At 33.3% G+C, this 20,125-nt stretch overlaps 1 pseudogene; it reads right to left on the bottom strand.

The window, feature by feature from the left end:
- Positions 1-18,127: 18,127 nt before the first annotated feature.
- On the bottom strand, positions 18,128-19,186 carry LOC140852649 (thaumatin-like protein 1b; annotated as a pseudogene).
- Between the last annotated feature and the right edge of the window lie 939 nt (positions 19,187-20,125).

The following is a 20,125-nucleotide window of genomic DNA, read 5'->3' on the forward strand; positions in this document are numbered from 1 at the left end:
GAAGTATGAAAAGGTAAGTAATTTAACATTTCAAATGTATGTTTTAATGATCTTTTGAAAATTATAATTAGTTTGTTTATGATCTCAGTTTCTATTAGATAAAATTGGTCAAGCATATATTGTTTTATGCTTATAAATAAGTTATTTTTGAATATATGATTTGCTTTGAAAAATTGATTTGAAAATTTGACTAGATAGTTTATGAAATTATTTTTATATATATTCTCAGATGGCTATGATTTGACCCCACCAATAGAGATTATATATTGGATTTGTCAACTTATATTATAAAAAACTAATTTTGATGTCGAGCTATTGATGATTAGAATAGTGTTATCTATTATTTGGTACTTTGTACATCGTATATCTAACTCATGCCACTGACTTACACGGTTATAGCTTGATAATGGAATTAGGTAAAATAATATTATTCTTTAAATTTTGATATGCTCGATCTATGATATATCATAAATTATGTTTAATTTACTATCTACTAGCATGCTTAAACCCCACTTCAATGTATTATATTATTTATGGAGCTAGCGTAGATTATTATTCGCTTTTTTTTTTCTGTGTTTTAGATCCTGAATCATGAATTACTCGGGACTCAGGGGAGCATGCTAAATTACTCAGAGCAGTAATTAGTAGATCTAGCTATCTTAATCATCTGTATCAATTCATCTTTTTATTAGTTTAGCTTAGATTTAAAGGTTTTTATTTGGATTGACTTGGATTGCTATAGGATATTTGTTTATGAGAATAATTTGATTGGATCTTTATTAATTGATCTTTCATGGATTGAAAAAAATATTGTTACCTTGAAAGTGTTATGCTTTAATCAGTAGCCTTGCATTCTTATATTATTCATATTCTAGGCATGCGACATCTATTATGCACGACAATATCCACATTGATGAAGAAAGCCAAAATAGGTGCAAATCTTTCCATCCAAATCCTTTTAGCCTTTCCTTGCAAAATTGGCCAACTAATTTGTTATATAATTAGCTTCTTGAAGAATTGAAGAATATGAATGTATGAGAATTCAAACACGATTGAATAAAAAAGGCTCGATATTTCTTAGGTGCTATTTGGATCATTGATCATTGAGCACCGGGGTGATATGTAAATACTAGGATGATGTGTGATCATTGTATTTGGTATATCACTAGAATATCACAAGGAATAGAACTTCACTATATTTGGTATATCACCAAATAGTGATAGGGATAATATATAAAATCCATAAATAGCTCTACACATTAGTATGTAATAATTATTTTATAGCTTGATTAAAAATTCTTCATTCATAACTCCTAAAAATATTTAGTAGTAATAGTAAAAATAATAATATTTATTATTATTATTATTATTGATATATATTTTGATTAGGCTATTAAAATAATATTACAATAATATTATATATAATTGAGCTTGACTAGACTTAGTCAATTTTAACTGTCAATATCAGAGCTACTCATTAGTAATAATTTAGCCCATCAAAATAAAATGAAAATAAAAGCATGAAGAGTTTAGCATGATCTATCTATACCAATTAACCATATCTATCTTAAAAATAAAATAGACATCTAATAAATAAATAAAAGACATCCATGCTATTTAACTAAACCTATCAATAAAAATAAAATAGATATTTAGTAGATAAATAAAAGGGGTGTTATTGAAGATGAAAATCAGAGAAAAGAAAACCATCCTAATTTTTTTTTATAAAGGGTGTTAGGGAAGATGAAACATTAAAAAAAAAAAAAAGAGATGATCAGTATTTTTCTTTTCTCTCTAATTTACTAACTAAAAATATTTTTATCTCAAAATAACTTTAGCACATCACCAATATCCGATGATGTGCTATCATTTGGGATATGTGTAATAATAGCATCACTGCATAATGCAATAATATTATTACCGAATTTATCACAGAATTCTTCATCAGTAGATGAAATATCACAACAACAAATAAGATGATCACATCACCTTACTCATATTTTCTAGGAAGATGTGAAATATCATCTTCTACCAAATAGTATCTTAGTGTAGGATGTTGATAAGAGACTACCTATTTTCGAATCTCCCTCGAGTCGTACTATAATCTTTAGCCCATGTTGATCGGTCCAGGATAGTCCATAGTCCACTCTTAAGACTATATGAATTACGGAGGATGACTAGAGATGCAACCAAGCCAATGCATGGCCCACTCAACTTAGCTCATATTGTTAGATGGGCTAAAATATCTCTATATGATGAGCTGAGCTTCGATCACAATCTTTTGGCCCAAGAAGAAATCAGACCTAACTTGAGTAAGTGATTTGCAACCTATTCAACTCAGCCTAAAATTTATATAGTACTTGCATATAACCTATATGGTGCATGGGGTATAATTTTTATTTCAACTATTCCTAAAATGTAATGTAATAATATAATAAATTATAATAACCGGAATACTTTAGCAGATAAATTTCTACGATATAATAGAAAATAAACTTTAATGATTGCTAATTTGAAACTCCTGTTATTATTATCGATATTATTAATTTTGAGATTTATATGATGAACAGAGAACTCTACATATATTGAGGCTACATACATAAACCTCTATCATTAAAGCTCCCTTTCTGTGATACATTCAGTATCACTTTTAGATTTCTTTTAGTATCCTTAGTTACACATCCCGATATTGTCTACTTAGTTAACGACATCAGCTAATTTATGAACTAAACAAGAAAACACCATGTTGCAACTCTTTTTAGCTTGTGGAATCTCTTTTAATGGATGTTTAATCTTTTTCTTGGAAAAACTAAAAATAGTATTGAGAAGTGAAAACCATGAAAAAAAATTACTTTAATTCATATTGTGAATTCATTCAGTTCTAAATATGTTAATATGATCATTCTATCGAAATAGAAGAGTTATTTTAGTTAATTAATATCTCCAAAGTTCACTAAGACATTTCACTTTTAGTTGACAAAATCATAATTTATTTAAACTTGATATTGTTGACCCTGTTTCATCTTATTTATTAAGCGGATTTCACCATGTAAGAAAGCTAGAAATGTTTTATAGCACAAGATCATATCCAACTATATCAAATACAATATATTTCAGTAACTTTCACCATATTGCAACATTGCTTTAAACTTTCATACTTGTAAAGAAAATAATAAAAGAATTAGCAAAAAAAATACAAAGAGGATTTAGAAAATTATATTGAACTAGTTATAATGTATATGCTTATGTATATGCACTAAATAAAATAGTTTAAAGTAACAAAAAACTTAAATCGATGTAAAATATAAACCACACACACACATACACACACATATATATTCTCCTTGATTATCTTATTACTATTAATAAATGGTATATATATGTGAGAAAAATATATGTGCCTTATATAATTGAATAATTACTTTTTTTTTCAAACTAAATTAAATTCTAAGAAAATAGATGTAGCTTATGATAGTCCAACTGAACACATAGCCTCTCTATCAAATTAGAATTTATTTGATTAGAAAGATTATAACAATTAAACAAACAAATAAATTTCAATTTTAATTTATATATTATTTATGAACCTATATAAATATCAAATAAGAAGATTAATTAAAAAAGAATATAATTTAAAAATTTATTTTTAGATAATGGGCTTTGACAAGTGGTAACTCATGCAACTAATGTTATATAAAATAAAGTAAACAAAGTATTTTTAGAAGGATAGCTGATAACTTATTATTGACTCTTGTTAAGAGTGTTTTGGATCTATTTGCTGCACCACACCCTAACATTTAAGGATCACCATACATGTGATGGCGTTGAAGGAGAATTAGATATGGTCGTCAGAATTTTTAGTTAGGGTATACATAATCACCTTGATGGTTAATAGAAAGAATAGACTAAGATGGACGAATTGGTCTCAAATATGTTCTAAAGTACAAACAATTGTATGGTAGGCTAAATAAAGAGAGACAACCAATGTAAGCTATGTTAGGATAAGCCAAGACTGATGGGATATGATTATCCATCTAATAGTTGATGCAGAGTGATCATACTGATGAATGTGTATAGTGAGAGGATAGATAGCATTAGTTCTTAGAATTGCTAGAAATGAAGGCTGAATATAAGTAATAGCTAACCAAAATAGCCAATTATTATATTTTAATATAAATAATAGATTTGTACTTTACAATGAAACTCTTTGATAATCTAAATCAATGCATTTTATCTTATCTTAATTTACAACAGTTTCTATCCTAGGATTACCAGTAACTTAACTTAAATTTCTATTATCATAGCTTAGTACTATATCCCTATATCTATCCAAATCCATCTCGATCAAATAGTAATATGATGGTGGGGAAGTTCTTGAAGGTTAACATACTTGACTGACACTACTCTCTATTTTTCTTCGATTTCCTCTTTTTTCAATTGATTCAATTCTGGTAGCATGCCTGTGTATATATACCTATTGCCACTAGGTTTGTCACTATCCTTTCCTACTTAGCACATACAGATGGGACTCCACCAATAATTTTCTTGAAACTTTTAGACATGATAGAAAGGGCACCCACCGTGTCTCATTTAATTTGGTCAATCACCCATGACACAACAAATATTGTGATCGAATCATGTTAAGTTCTAGCTCAACTCATTAATGTATCTTAGGAATAATAAAGTAAAACTTTAGAAGTGAAAAATAAATTTAGCATCATAAGTTCACTAGCAGCCGTTAGATCTTCTGGGAATGTAGGTTTTGGTTTTAAGAAAATAAAATCTTATAATTATATTTTTAAAATAATTTATTACACCCAAATCTGTCACCTGATTTAGTCTCATAACATAGCCACATGAACTTTAAAGCATTCTTGAGAGATCATGCAAGGCCTAAGATGAATAGAATTTATCTCCAAAAATTTAGAAATAAATAATCGAATGTACCACTAAGTAAATTCATCATGGTCAAATAAACTTGTTCAATTATAATTATTCAAATATTTATCAGTATCAAAAATTGAACTAAGTAATAACTCTTGTACACGAACTTTATACCCAACTTGATGAATACTATGCATCCTATAACTCTGAAGGAAAAGAAAGAACTGAGAGTGTGAGCTTTATAATCAGCAAGAATCTTATCATACTTGCACAAATATAATAATATAATTTAAAAATAGTGAGTGAGCGGTATAAAAGAGAAATTATAAGTCACAAAATCTCATATCAGGGTCCAAAATAACTCAGCAGTTATATAATCATATATCATAAATCATATATTATCACAAATCCATCATAATTATATCATCAGTGGATTTATATGACTTATCATTTATATTTCATTAATATGTTCCAAATTAATAGTTATCTTTTAGTTTTGGACTAACATGGCCACACTTCGACTCATGGTGGCAAATTAAGATATCTGCATTATGGCTCATGGTGGCAAATCAAGATATCTATACTTCGGCCAATGGTGACAAAATCAATATATATCACACCTTGATTATAGTGACAAACCAGAATGTCATGATTCAATTCATGACTAAAATCTAAGTGCCATAATTCAACCCATGATTGGTAATCCACATCATAACTAGTCTAGATCTTCTTACATAATCAACAAATCATTCAATAATTTTGTATTATATTTTTTGCTCAAATTTAAAACATATGCTATCTTATTCTCAGCAATCAAAATAATCAATATGTCAAACATATATAATAAAGAATTATATATCCAATATAAAGTCAGAAATCATCATTCATAGTACAAAAATACATACAAATGATCATATAAAAGGATTCTTATCTCTACTAATTTCAAACTCTAGCCCAACAATCAATCAAGCCCTTGATCCACGAACTCGAAAACAAGGTGTTTCACTTGACACCTATTTGTGCTGACAATTACACCTTTATATAATCAGGTAGAGTCAAATCCTCTACTTCACCTTCGAGCTTTCACATAACATCCTCTTTAACATGATTATTCTATTTTTGATTTTTCTAAAACTTGATCTCCTATCACCATGATCTATAATTAGATACTCCTTGTAGGTCAAACTCACATGAAATAACTAACTATTTAAGTTTTGTCAAAGAAAATACACTTTAATATTGACATATGAAACAAAGTATATGTATTCGATAGAATTGATGGTAATGCTAGTTACCTTACTTAAGATCTCATATGGAGCCATATATCTTGAGTCAAACATATATCCATCTCATAATAGCAATCATTAGCATGTATACTAAGGAGAATTATAAGGTCTTTGTTTAGTACCTACCCCCACTGAGTCAAAAGATATAAAATCTTGTTGGGTACGTGTATAAACCTACCCTTGGGCTCCAGGTTTTTACGGTACATCCTTGGGTGCTTGTTTTGTTAGGTCTCCTTAAGTAAACTAAGAGGCTTTATGCTCCTATGGCTCATTCCTATGAGGACAAACAATTGCCTTATGGCCCAGTTGACTATATGTGTAGCAAGTTCCTCCAAGTCATGTATAATTATTCTAATAATAGGTCTACTACATCTATAACATTTGATTTCACCGAAAAGTTGAGCTCTAAAACTTTACTTATAGTAGTAGATCACTTTATCCTTAATTCAATATCATTGTCTTGCTGACTCTGAGAATCATTTGATCGAGCTTTTTTCTTCAAATCATTTTTTTTGTAGCTTGAGCATCATTAAGTCTCTCTCTATCATCATGGCTTTATTAATAACCTCTTTAAAAGTGGGTAGCTCAAATATAGTTACCAATTACTGAATCTGACCTCTAAGTGTACTTTTGAATTTTCTATCTCAAGCACTCCCTTTGCATCAATGCTGAAGCATATCTGGATATTTCTTCAAATTTTATAGCATATTGGGCAACCGTCATATTGCTTTGTTCCAATTGATCGAACTTCTGAAATTTCTAGAATCAGATATTCTGAGAAAAATAGTTCTCATAAAAGATCTTTTTAAATCCTTTTCAAGTAAAAAGTGCATCATTTGACCCTAACTTTTTAATTTTCATATCCCATTAATTAGCTACCGCACCTTGTAACATGAAAATGGCAAAAATTGATTTTTTCCTTAATAGGACACATCAAGGTCTCGAACACTTTCTCTATCACTTTCAATAAATTTTTAACCTCCATAAGATTAGAGGTTCCCTTGAATGTCAGTGGAGCATATTTTTTGAAATCTATCAAATTGATTTAATGCTCCTGCTAGATCTTGACTCCCTACTACTACTGAGAGATCCCCTATTGCAGTTGCTATTACTACAACAGTTGCTGCATGAATTACTATTGTTGCTGCATGAGTTGTGGTTGCATAAATTATTGTTGTTGCTGTGCTGCACCTCCACCATCTTCATCATATCTACTCTAGTAGCAGCTTACTACTGTACTACTAGCTATATAAGTTGGGAGGCGCTAACTTGTTCACCAAGCTGAACTTCAAATTTGCCTGGAGTTCTAATTTCTAGAGTTCTTTGCTCTAGAGTGTTATCAGTAGGATTCCTCAAGTGCTCTTGTTGGTGCATATTACTGACCAGTGGGAGTGGGATATCTTCTTGTTGATCTAAGAGCTCATAAGTAGTAAACCATCAACAAATCGGATAAGCTTCCTAGCACGCCCATATCCACTCCCTCGCACCATATAATTCTACACTAGTCACTATTAGCATTCACAAATCACTTTAGTCTAAATGACATATATATCATGATTATGCTTCATATTAATTTACCCCAACTTAGAGATCTATCCTCATACACTCTTGTTGAACTTATGCCCTAGGATCCTAAAAGCTAGGCTCTGATACCACTCTAGCATGCACTATACCTATCATTTGGATCGACCACCACATTTAAGTGAACCTTTAATCCTTTAACTTTTACCATCCGACACTGCAGGAACTACCACTTGGCGTCATTTGGTTGGTTGAGGTGGCATACCAGAAACTACTCTTTGAAATCATTATGACTTCTCAAATCCCGCACTGACATTAATACAGAAAGAATGTGATAGCCACTGTTTTTCAAATTCAGACAGCATGCCCCTTAATTTGTATGCCACGATGAGTAATTAATGCAAGGTGACAGTGCGATGGTTCAACAACGAGACTTCTATCGTTACAAGCATTTAATGATAGTCGGACTAAGAAGTGCCCACTGACTCCAAGTCCTATTTAAAGCGTAATTTCAGTAACAACTCAATGCAAGTCTTTGATATCTCTAAATGCTATCTATTGAAGCAAAACTCTCATCACATCCATAAAAACTCAAAGTGACGTTCAACTACTCTTATTGCACCAACGGAGCCTCACAAAGATAAAGGAGCTCACTACAACACATGACTCTGGGATCCAAGTGATGATCTACTTTTCAATACTGAAAGGTTAAAAAAAAAAAAGAAAGCAAGAAGAGATGCTTTTCAGACCGAAAGTGGGAGATATGTGTTAAACAATATTTGGTCCACCTGATGACGTATTCGACCTTCGAAGATATAGCAAACACTTGACATTATGATATGATGACCTGGGATATGTGTTCTAGGTAACATTGATATCATCGATTGATAGCTGATCACTTAAGGTCGGCCCTCAGACAAGGTCTGTATCATCGATGTTCCATCGATCTAACCTCATCTCCACTTCGATTCTCAATGAGCCATATTATAGTTTGGAAGTTCTAAGTAGTCATTGGCATATGGAGTATTTTGAGTTGGCATTCGGTTGTAACAGCATCTACTTTTCTATATGGGTAGTTGGCCCTATAATCGATTGCCGGCAACTTATCAACAACCCACTACGGCTCCTGATAATTGCTAATCGCCTAACAAACCTTCTCCTATAAAAGGAGAAGAAAAAAAAAGAGGATCTCTTTGAACACTATCTTTTTCTACTATTCTCACTATTTTTTCTGCTATTCTTCTTCTCCGACTATCATTAACTTAAGCATCGGAGGGTCTCCCACTGGAGAACCCCCCATCTCCTTCTCCAGTGTATGCTGACATTCTTTGCAGATGATCAAAATCTTGACTGACAGTATCATACTCCAGTTAGATGGAGAATTCAAACTATCACATCCTATCGGAGAGGTGCAGCAACAATAGTTATCATAATGTATGGAAGAAATCTTAGAGATAGGATAATTAACAGTCACTTATCCTCTTGTGTGCATTGAATATAATAGTCATGATTTCTTTAACTATTATTAAATATCTTAAGTTAGAATTCATCAATATGGAAATGAATCGAGTTCTTGGTTTTTTCTTTAATGAAAGATAAATTTGAGAAATTTTATAGATTTATCTATTTTAAATATTTTATGAAAGTAATAGAATAAATTGTAAATATTATCTAAATAAAATTAAATATTTATATAATTGAGAAAAAAATCAAGTCCCTTTCTTTAACTAAATTGTTATAAGTTTTTTTTTTTGCATATTGTGTCTGATATTTTATGGCTTTGAAAAGTTCACCAAAAAAAACCCATTGAGCACTGGAGTCATGTTCTCAGGCTAGGACCCAGAGTCACTAGGAATGATTATAATTATAAAAACTCAAAGAACTCATTCAACATATATCATAGGATCCTACGAAGGGCAAAAATGGGAAGGTTGTGGTTTTATTTGAGAGCAAAAATAGGAGAAGCTCATCACATTCTATTTTAATGAGCTTAGGTGAATGGGGAAGGTATAAAAAATATACAAATATTTATTTAGTCCCACATCAATTATACACTAAATAGATCTTAAGTAGTTAAACAAAACTAGAAAGTTTAAATAATACTTTCTTGTTAGCTTTTGGATAAGAAATTAGATCATTATAAATGGTTTCAGAATAGATTCGACTCAGAGTCCATATGGATTAAGGGACACTATAGTATAGATCTATTAGGACTAACTTTTAATTGATTGTGGTATTTATGATTAGATTGGGATAGATTCGGATTCTTAGCTTGGCAAAAATATCATGGCTTAAATGGAGAGAGTGAGGATGATACGAGTGTGTGTTTAGTCTTACATTAGCTTTGTACTGGGTATATCTTCTAGAAAACTAAATAATATCATTCGGCTAATATTTTTGGGTGAGATCCTAGTTTAGAGAATCCAAAGCTTGATTCAAGCAATGAGCATGAGGATCTAATACCCAGAGGATGGGAAGGCTAGGAAAGCAAGAGAGAGTACATGACCCCATCATCTCAACTAAATCATCCCTTACTTGAGGAAGGGAAGGATGGCAAGAAAGAGAAAACTTCTAGATCTGAATATGCTATTATTGATATAGTCATGATGGAGAGCTTTAAAAATGTCAAAGAGAGGTAGATGACTGACTGAGTCAGACGATCTCTCTAACAATGTGATTGAGTTCGAATTGAATAGGTGGCATAGTAGTAAATGAGCTTCTTAGGCAATGTACATACAAGGCCACCATGAATGACAAAGGGTCTGAGGCTCTATTAGAAGAGGTGAGATGGGGGCCCGATGTTGGAGAGTAGTTTAATTGGATAAAATAATGAAATAATTTAATACTTTAAAGAGCATAAATTACTATTTTTATTACGTCATCCCGAATCTAGCACCTGAGTCAGATATGTGATGGCCGCATACTCTTTAGGATAAGATCCTAAAGAATAAGTAAGATCTTATAATACATTACAATCTCAAGATCCCATGAACACTATTGATCTCAATTAATAACAATTATTCTACTTTAACAAATATCAAATTTTATATATTTTATATAACTCAGTCATCTAACTATTATTGATGATACTCTATTCAATCATTCCTTTTGAATCGAGATCCCAATCTTAGTCAAGTACAAACATCCTATCACTGAAAAAAAGAGAAATAGATGGAGGTGAGCTTTACAATCTACTAAGAATCTCCGCATATCCATATCAATATAATAATATAATTTAAAAATAATAATAAATATAAAACATAGAATCTCATATAAAATATCCAAAATAAATCAAATATTCATTTAAACATGTATCAAATATTTATCTTGTCAAAAGAGATATATCACCATATATCAACAAATAAATCTTTTTATTTAGTATTAGTTTTATATCTTGTCATCTATTTCTTTTATCACAGTTTCAGATTTCTTAATCTTTTTTTCAATTTTGGATTAACCAAGATCATGCCTCAATCTTTATCTAATTAAAATTTCATGCGTAAATCTATAGAGGTTGTCCTAGATATAAGTTTCTGGTGGGCTATCCTAGGTATAAGCCCTTGGAGGCTAAGCTCTTGACCGATGGCTATCCCATGCATAAGTCCACAAAGACTATTTTGATCAATGCATTAATATGACATAAGAAGTATTAAAATCTTTGTTATTTAATCTTTATTATTTAGTATTTGATATTTCTTATGTTCTTTTTCAGAATTGTTAATTATGAAGATTTAATCACACACCAACTAGCAAAGACCTCCAACATTTACAGTGATGAAGTCCAAGTTAACCTATCCCTATCGATAACTTTTTAGCCAATGTAAATGCATGATCCAGATTAGAAGAAAGTATGCACACAGGCCGTAGGGTTGCACGGCCCAATGCCAGAATAAAAAAGCCATAACGCCACATGGTCCATGCATAGCTCATCAAAATAGGACCATTCGGTCCATCATGCAGCTCATCAAAATAGGACTAGTTCGTCCATCATGCGGCTCACAAACATGGTCACGCGAGTGTGTGGGCTTCATGTCGGTGGAAGCGAATGGGTTCAAGCGTGGTTTAAGTGTGGGCGAGCGAGTGATCTTCACACATGGGCATGGTTGTGGGTGGTTTAATCCACCTAGGACTTGAACAGGCTTACGCACGAGCCTGAGACACGACCTGGGACTTTAACAAAGATGTGAGAGAGGGAACGGCTAGGATTTTGGAATGCCACAATCAAAATAGGAAAGGAGAAAATGTGAGGATTTAGGAGATTTGGTACGGCTAGGACTCAAGGAGGTCTTGAAAGCTATAAAAAGGGGTGTGGGGCAGCCTAAAAATTAAAGAAAAAATTTAAAAAAATATAAATAAATTTTATAGAGAGAAAGAGAGGGAGGTTGCCAAGTGTTGAAGTTTTGGGAGAGAGTCTTTAGTAGCATAAAGAGGTTCTGCATCTTCTTTTTCTTCAAAGTTTTCCCCAACAATCAAAGAAGATGGAGCTTCCAAACATAGGCTTCTAACAAACTATCCCAAGTATAAGCTCTTGATGGGCTATGCTAGGCATAAACTCCTAAAGACTATCCCACGTATAAGTCCGTGAAGGTTGTCGTAAGCATAAGCTCCTGGCCAGCTTTCTTAGACATAAGCTCCTAACCGACTATCCCATGCATAAGTCCATTGAGGCTTTCTTAGGAATAAGCTCATGGCCGACTATCCACATGATAAGGTTAGTCCAAATCATATCATTTTCATCCAATTATTATATGTTGATTTCATCAAATCAATTTTAGTTTATAGTATGATCAAGATAAGTATATCATATCCATAGAATTGTACTATCAATCATTTAGACATATATATGGTTGGATAGATTTTAGATATTTTACATGCAGATTTTAAAATAATTTTAAATTTAGGTAGTGGAAGTCAAGATTAAAATAATTTTAATCTTATGCATGCGTAGATCAAAATCTTATATCTATTGATCCAGTTCATATAATTATAAATAAGATATAAAATATCTGATTTCAGAGATTAAAAATTTATTTATGATTGAATCACATACCTGAATCGTAGAACTTCTCGAATCTGAATCTATGGATGCCTTCAAATTTTGATGTAGCCAGATATATGTCCAGCCTCTACGGATATCCATACAAAGTCTGATCTGATTAGAGACTCTATATTGTTCTTAAGATGCTAGCTTCCTTATAGAGAACACTTCCTTAATAGTTGAACAAGATCTCCTTCAATCTTCAAGATAATCTCAAAAAGGAAGAAGACAAGGTGTAGGAGGAAGAAGACTTGAAGAAGAGAGAACCTTTCTCTCTTTCTCCCTAGAATTTTTTCATGCCCCAAAGAGAGCCCATGCCTAAAAGAAGGTTTTCAGATTCTTCTCCACATCCCAAAGCCCCTCTCTTTAAGTTAATAGGAGGCATCCAAGGTTGATAAGGCTAGAGTTTGTACAAGACCAGATCAAATCAGATTTGATCTCAAACAAAGATGGACATAGGAGAGATGGTGTGAAGGTGCTTGGGCTAGTCCAACCACACACCAAATCAGATTTGGTATTGGGCTTAGGTGGCACCAAAAGAGAGGTAGCACCAAGGAGAAATTCTAGTCCAACTAAGATTCATTTGTTTGCTGATTTAAATCTAATTTAAATCTAATTTAATCCTAACCAATTTAAGATTAGTTGGCAACTAAATTAAGTTAATTTTTAATTCAATTAAAAATTTAATTAAATCTGAATTAAATTCTAATCTAATTAAGAAATTGATTCAATCAAGTTTAGTAAAAGTTGGAATTATTATCTTTATATAATTGGATTATCTCATAAACTAATTAGGTTTGATCTAATCAAATCCAAACCAACCTAAATTGAATCTAATTCAATTAGATTTGATTTAAATCTCATAGCTCAATCAAATTGAGCCAGACAGCAATCTAATTGCTAATTGATCTTCTTACAATTCACTAACACTTAGTAAGTCTTTTAATTGTAACTTTTGCATTAAATTAATCATCAATCATATTGATAATTAAATTCTATTACGATTCATGATCACAACTCAACCATTTGATCAATCAGAAATCTCTATTGTGTATAACCTCATAAGTTCTATTCTATCTGATAGTGAGATGTACTATGATCTCTATTATAGTATCATTGAAATTATTTTCAATGGATCGGAATGATTCCATACTCACTCAATAAGGATTGTCGATCTAGAATAATTTTAGTAAGCTCTCACAATCTACCAGTAACACCTAACAGTATGTAGTGGTAATCCAGCAGAATAAAAGTGATGAACTTCTAGGTACAGTTATCATATGATTCAATCTCTCTATCATGAGTCCCGACAGATGGCAGGTCATGGATAAATCATCAAACCTCAATATCGATCATATGATAGATTCAATTAGCTCGAGTCTGATTATGATTCTTATGAAAACTCTTTTCTATCAATCACACTGCTATAGCCATAGACTTAAGGATTCAGCCTCTTAAATTTTATAGGACTATTCTCTTCTGCTAAACTCGATAGATCCTATTTAGATGCGTATCTTGCTTCTATAGTGGATCAACTATCATTAACACCCACTATAAGGACTCATTGAGATCATGTTTCTGTATAGTCAAACTCCAGCAGCCTTACTGTGAGCAGCTGTGATACCACAGGTCAAAAGACCAGTCACACTATTGCAGTATCGAGAAAGTCATTAACGTGAGTAGATATCTATGTGACTTCTCGTGTTGGTCACGCTCAGTACTAGTTGTTCTCTAATAACCACCTGTACTCTCGCTCCAGTGCTCCTATACTATAGACTCGAGACTCATCTGTCTGAAGAAAGCAATCTATACATCAGTCTATCTGGATCAATCACCATCTCCATAATGATCCTACGATCGAAAGTAATTTAGGAATTAGTCACCAATGACATATATCTCAAATTCTCAACTTTTTGAGAATATGTGTTATCATTTGTTAATCTCTTGGATGATTCATGGACACATATACAACATGAATGAAAATAAACTGCCTGTCAAGTATAAAATCATATCTTAAAAATATAATATATGTCAGTCAAGATTGGCTTCTAGGGCATATATCAAATATGGTCAATACATAATGTACACATACCGAAAAATCATATAAAAAATAATAGTATTTCAAACATGACAAATCCATTAACACAAATCTAATGATAAAAGTAATACATATAATAGTGATCATGTACAGGGATTTTTATCTTTATTGCCAGTCAAATCCAAATACGGTGTCTATCCATCTATGCCTAGCATGTCCAATCAATCACTATGATTCTAGCTCTTCCTCGATCAATCATCAATAAAAGAAATAGTAAATTTATTATTAGATTCTTATTTTCAAAACTTTAACATCCGATTACTCCAAATCCCAAATTATTTTGTTCTATCTAGAACATAACTAATTAAGAAATAAGGATTTAGGATCTTCCTTGATTTAGAATTAGAGCATCCATGCCATTGCTCAACATCCTCGTTTGATTGATTGCATCCATATATAATCAAAATCGATAACCAAAAGAGATCATAAATTGACCGTGGTCGTGATAAAAAGTTATGAGAGAGAAAGGATACTACTATCCAGGTAACAACACCTGGCAATCCTGGTGGATCATGTCTAGATGACTCAACTCATAAATCAAGAAGTAAGAACTCAACATATTCAAAATAAGCATTGCCAATAATGGGCATTCTATGAAAATCATAATGAAAATCGACATGACAGTGGCGGTGGTAACAGAAGGTGGCAGTGATAGTGGTGGTAGCCAGCTAGAAAGAAAGAAAAAAGAATAAGAAGAAACCACATTAGACTCGACCTAGATCATGGTCGAGCCTCTAACTAGTGGCCATATCCCCATGTATCACTTCAAGAGACTTTGGGAGATAATGAAATCTGGCCAAAACCAACAACCGATGGTGGTAAACAAGGAAAAAATTTTAGTATCTATTTATTTCACATGAGATGACTTACATATGTAGTTTTGAGTGTGTATATAAGTGTTTATGCATGTGCCCATGTCTGGAAATGGATATTGTTAAGCTTGAAAGCATTGATAATCTATTCCTTATTAATTGATCATGCTGTTATAGTCTAGTGTTCCGTTAAAATAGTACCAAAAATAAGTATGCTAGAGGTCAAAAATTCAGATATCCTCCAAGCTAATTGCTTTTGTAAGTACTTGCCTGTCATTTATTCACATTTAAGTCTCCTTGTATGATGATGATCACTATTGAGGCAAGGCTTTAAGCCTAATATACTTTATTGGTCCATTCACTATTAGCTTACTTTTTAGACCCATTTTGTTAGCTAGAACATACATGTATCATGTGGATCTAGGGTAGCTTCTTCTTCAATTTTTGTTTCAAAAACTCTCCAAGGATTGGCTTTGGCACCACAGCATCAAGATAGGTTTTATTGGTCTCCGTTATCTAGTTTTTTCTTCACTTCCATGATTTTTGTTGGTAATTTAAGTATAAACCCATATGGGACATTTGATATGGGGTGATCCACCAAGATCAAGGATAATATGGATAGAGGTGATGAGATCACCATGTTTGGTTGCATGGCAGTAATTTCAAATCACCCCCACTCTTTAAATCACCATCCAATGTAGTGATAGGAAACCCGCTATTGAGAATGGATATCCAACATCAGTCCATCATAGTGATCTTATCTTAAAATATGTTAAGTAAAATACTTTTATAATCAAGAGCTTTCTGAAAGAAAAAAATTATTTTTTTGTCACGATATTTTTTCGTGCATATATGCGATATTCTTTACACGTGCTGGATGGGTAGTTGGGCCATCATCCCCATGGAAGAGAAGAAAATCCTTTCTTTTCTCACTGTGATGATTGGAAAGAAAAAAAAATTATTAGATATTTTCTAAAAATTTTTCTGCCCCAATCCTCAATTCGAACTCCCAAAGTTTTGTTGAGAAGGTGACTCGAAGTGGTGATTCCATTTTCTCAACCCAATTATAGTAATCTAAGGCTTTCTTCTTCTTCGTCTTTTTCTATCATTTTTTTCTTTCTATCTGAGATATGTTAAGGATATTTTTGATATTATTTGATCGGTGATCTTCTATTACCACAGCAGACCAAATAAGTTACTTGTACATAACCAAAATCTTTAGTCACTGTACTATGACTAACCAAATATAATGATCTTAGATTACTAGGGATCAGACTATCCCAGAATTTGAATCACCCATGATCTTAGATTACCATGGTGATTTTTTTTTGTCACCAAACACCCCTATAGAACTATTTCACTTGAGCTGTTTCTCTAAAAACTTTGTATTGTATATCCATCCTTTTTAATAAAGTTGGGTGGTTTTTTTTTGGGCATCCCTTATTATATATAAAAAAATATATTTGGATAAGTAGAGTGTCATATTAGCATTGCGCTAGTCGGATCTACACAACATGCATATTTGTTTATAGAGAGACAATTTTAGTCGATCCGACGAATATCCATCCAATTAGATCTAGATGGAGCAGGTTTTACTTGATCTTGTTAGAATTCGGAGTGGATATAGATTCCAAAAAAATATTTGAAGTAAGTTCAAATTGGATACAGATAATAATATGTCCTGCTCCGAATCTACCTGATATAACCTCAATCTATATATCTTTTTTAAAATTATTATTATTTTATCATGTTTATATATATTTGACCCATGCGATATGATCCGCATCTCTACTTGTTCTGATTCGAAGTGGATAAAAGATGGATATGGATATATGATTTTTAATTATGGAATGGATACAGAAATTGGCTGATCCTATCCATATCTGTTGCCATCCCTATTTATTTAGCTTTATCCTATGATCAAAGCAAGGTTTACAGGCAACTACAAGAAAAAAAAAAAAATAATCTGGTTAACATATCAATTACCATGCCCATTAAAACTTAACCATAAAGATGGAACTCTTTTACATCCGATGCAACCCTATATTTTCGAACCTAAAGGAAATTTTGGTGGGCAGATGCAATAGATCTGAAGATAAACTTTGACAAATATTATCACACTGGAGGAAATATAGACGGTTGTGAAATATAGACGGTTGTGATTCCATCATACACCTACGTTCAAGCACTTATACCCTCTTATCATTCCTCTCTCCTAATCAAAAGTTTGAATTGATTAGAGCATGCATGCATGTATCGACACACATATATACATACCAATATATAAATATATACATATACACAGAACTTACGGATAAATATGGATAACCAGCAGTTTTGGAGCATGGAATGGGGTTCAGAAACTGTAGATGATGACTTACATGGGTTAGGAAACTAGAATTTGGCACTTGCAATGCACATGAAATATCTCGTAATCCAATTATTATTGCCCTTCATACAACTTGGGAGTATGTTTACCTCAAACATATGGGTAAATGTAAGTTTATTTATTTGAAATAAGAATTATTTTGTTCTGTCGATGGATGACTGCACCACTTCAGAGCCCCACGACCACTCCGGATTTTGGGCTTTATTCTTACATTATTATTAGAGTGTAGAAAACAATGATTTGGTGAGATACCAAATCTTCTCAAGGACAGAAGGTAATGAGGTAATTGCCCCAGTGCAAGTGAAGGTGCTGCTGCTATCATCAAAAGCATAACTGTAAGCTTGAGGACACTCGCTCTTGAAGAACTCGGAATAGCTCGTCGGCTTGCATGTTTGCGGACTGTTATAGGGTCCAGTGCAGCAATACTGGTCCTGGTTAAAAGCCAGGCAAGCGCTCTTGCAGCCAACGATGGCACCGGATACCGTCAGCTGCAGCACTGCCGGGCACTGGGAGTTGATGTTCGCCGAGCATGATGTGGTGGTGCAACCCGAGACACCCTGTGGAGCGATGGAGACCGGCAAGTTGAAGCCATCGACCAAGCTCACGTCGTAGAAATCCTTGCCGCCATCGCCCTGCAGAGTGAACTCGAGGAGCGAGGCGGGTGGGGCGCCGCCGTTGCCGTTGCATGCGACCTGCCCGGTGCCGCAGTCACCGGTCTGGCATGTAAATCTCCCCGACGCGTCGGTGGAGCAGCCGGTCCGGCCCCACATCCGGCCGGCCCAATTGGATGGGGCGGTTATCGAGTTGGAGGCCGAGGCGCCGAGCTCGAAGCCCGTCTGCGGGAATGCAGGGACATTAGGGTTGTTCTGTATGCCAGGCCAGACCGTGTTGGGGCAGTTGTTCTGGAAGGTGAACGTAGTTGAAAGCCCACCTGAAAATTTAGAAGTTAGATAGATTTTGTTAGTAGAAGTTAGATAGATTTTGTAACATGGAAGACAAGGCTAAAGGCCTTGAAATGGATCGTGAAACAAACCATGGACGAGGAGGGCAGCGAAGAAAATGGCGAAGAGAAGCGATGCGTTGGCCATTGAGGACTAGAAAGGCTTGCGTTGGAGGGATTCCGAATGCAAGAGAGGAGGAGATGGTGTGAGAGTCTTGAGGTTTGTGGAGATACGAAGATGTGTTATCCACTTATTTTAACTAGCAAGAAAAGGGCAATAATATCCATCTATTTTAGCTAGCAAGAAAAGGGCAACCAAGATTTGTTATCCAGTTGGTTACTTACTCATAGGGCGCCAAAGATTTATTATCCAGCTGATACTTATTTTAGCTAGCAAGAAAATTAAAAAATTTGCTATGAATCCTTTCTTAATCTGTACAGCTTAGCTAGCATTTTAGATCATTCTTTGAATTTTAGATAGTCCTTTTCATTTGTATAAAAAAAAAGAACCTCCTTATTAGTTTTTCAATCAAAAAATATGAAGATAATTTTTTCTTCATTTTAGCTTTCTCTGTTTGCCTTATTTGCATGGTATCAGAGCCACGATCATTGTGGCCTAGAATATTCTAAGTTTTGTGATGATTAAAACTCATGGAAGAGGAAGCTCAGTCTGGTGTTAGATCGACAGAGTTCCTACCGATGATCCTTACAACCTTCAAATTCTGATCATCCAGCATGCTCCTGGTAAGCGCTCCCTTAACTGGATTGAATTACTTGTCATGGAATCGATCGATGAAGATCGACTCAAGGCTAAGGATAAACTTGCTTTATAAATGAAAAATGTGTTATGCCTGATATTGAATCACCATTGTTTGAGAAATGGCAACGAGTCGATAGCATGGTGCTGTCATGGATTTTGAACTCTATCTCTAAAGATCTAATAGAGGCATTTCTCTATGTAACTACTGCATGTGAACTCTGAAATGAACTTGAACAAAGATTTGGTGAAAGCAATGGCCCGTTGCTTTACCAAATTAGACGAGAAATTAGCTCGTTCTCTCAAGAAAATATATCGGTATGGTATATTTTACAAAGCTAAAAAGCTTTGGGATGAGTTATCTTGCTTGAGAAATTTTTCGATCTGTACATGTGGAGCT

Source organism: Elaeis guineensis, chromosome 11, assembly GCF_000442705.2.
Source record: "Elaeis guineensis isolate ETL-2024a chromosome 11, EG11, whole genome shotgun sequence".
Classification (NCBI taxonomy): domain Eukaryota; kingdom Viridiplantae; phylum Streptophyta; class Magnoliopsida; order Arecales; family Arecaceae; genus Elaeis; species Elaeis guineensis.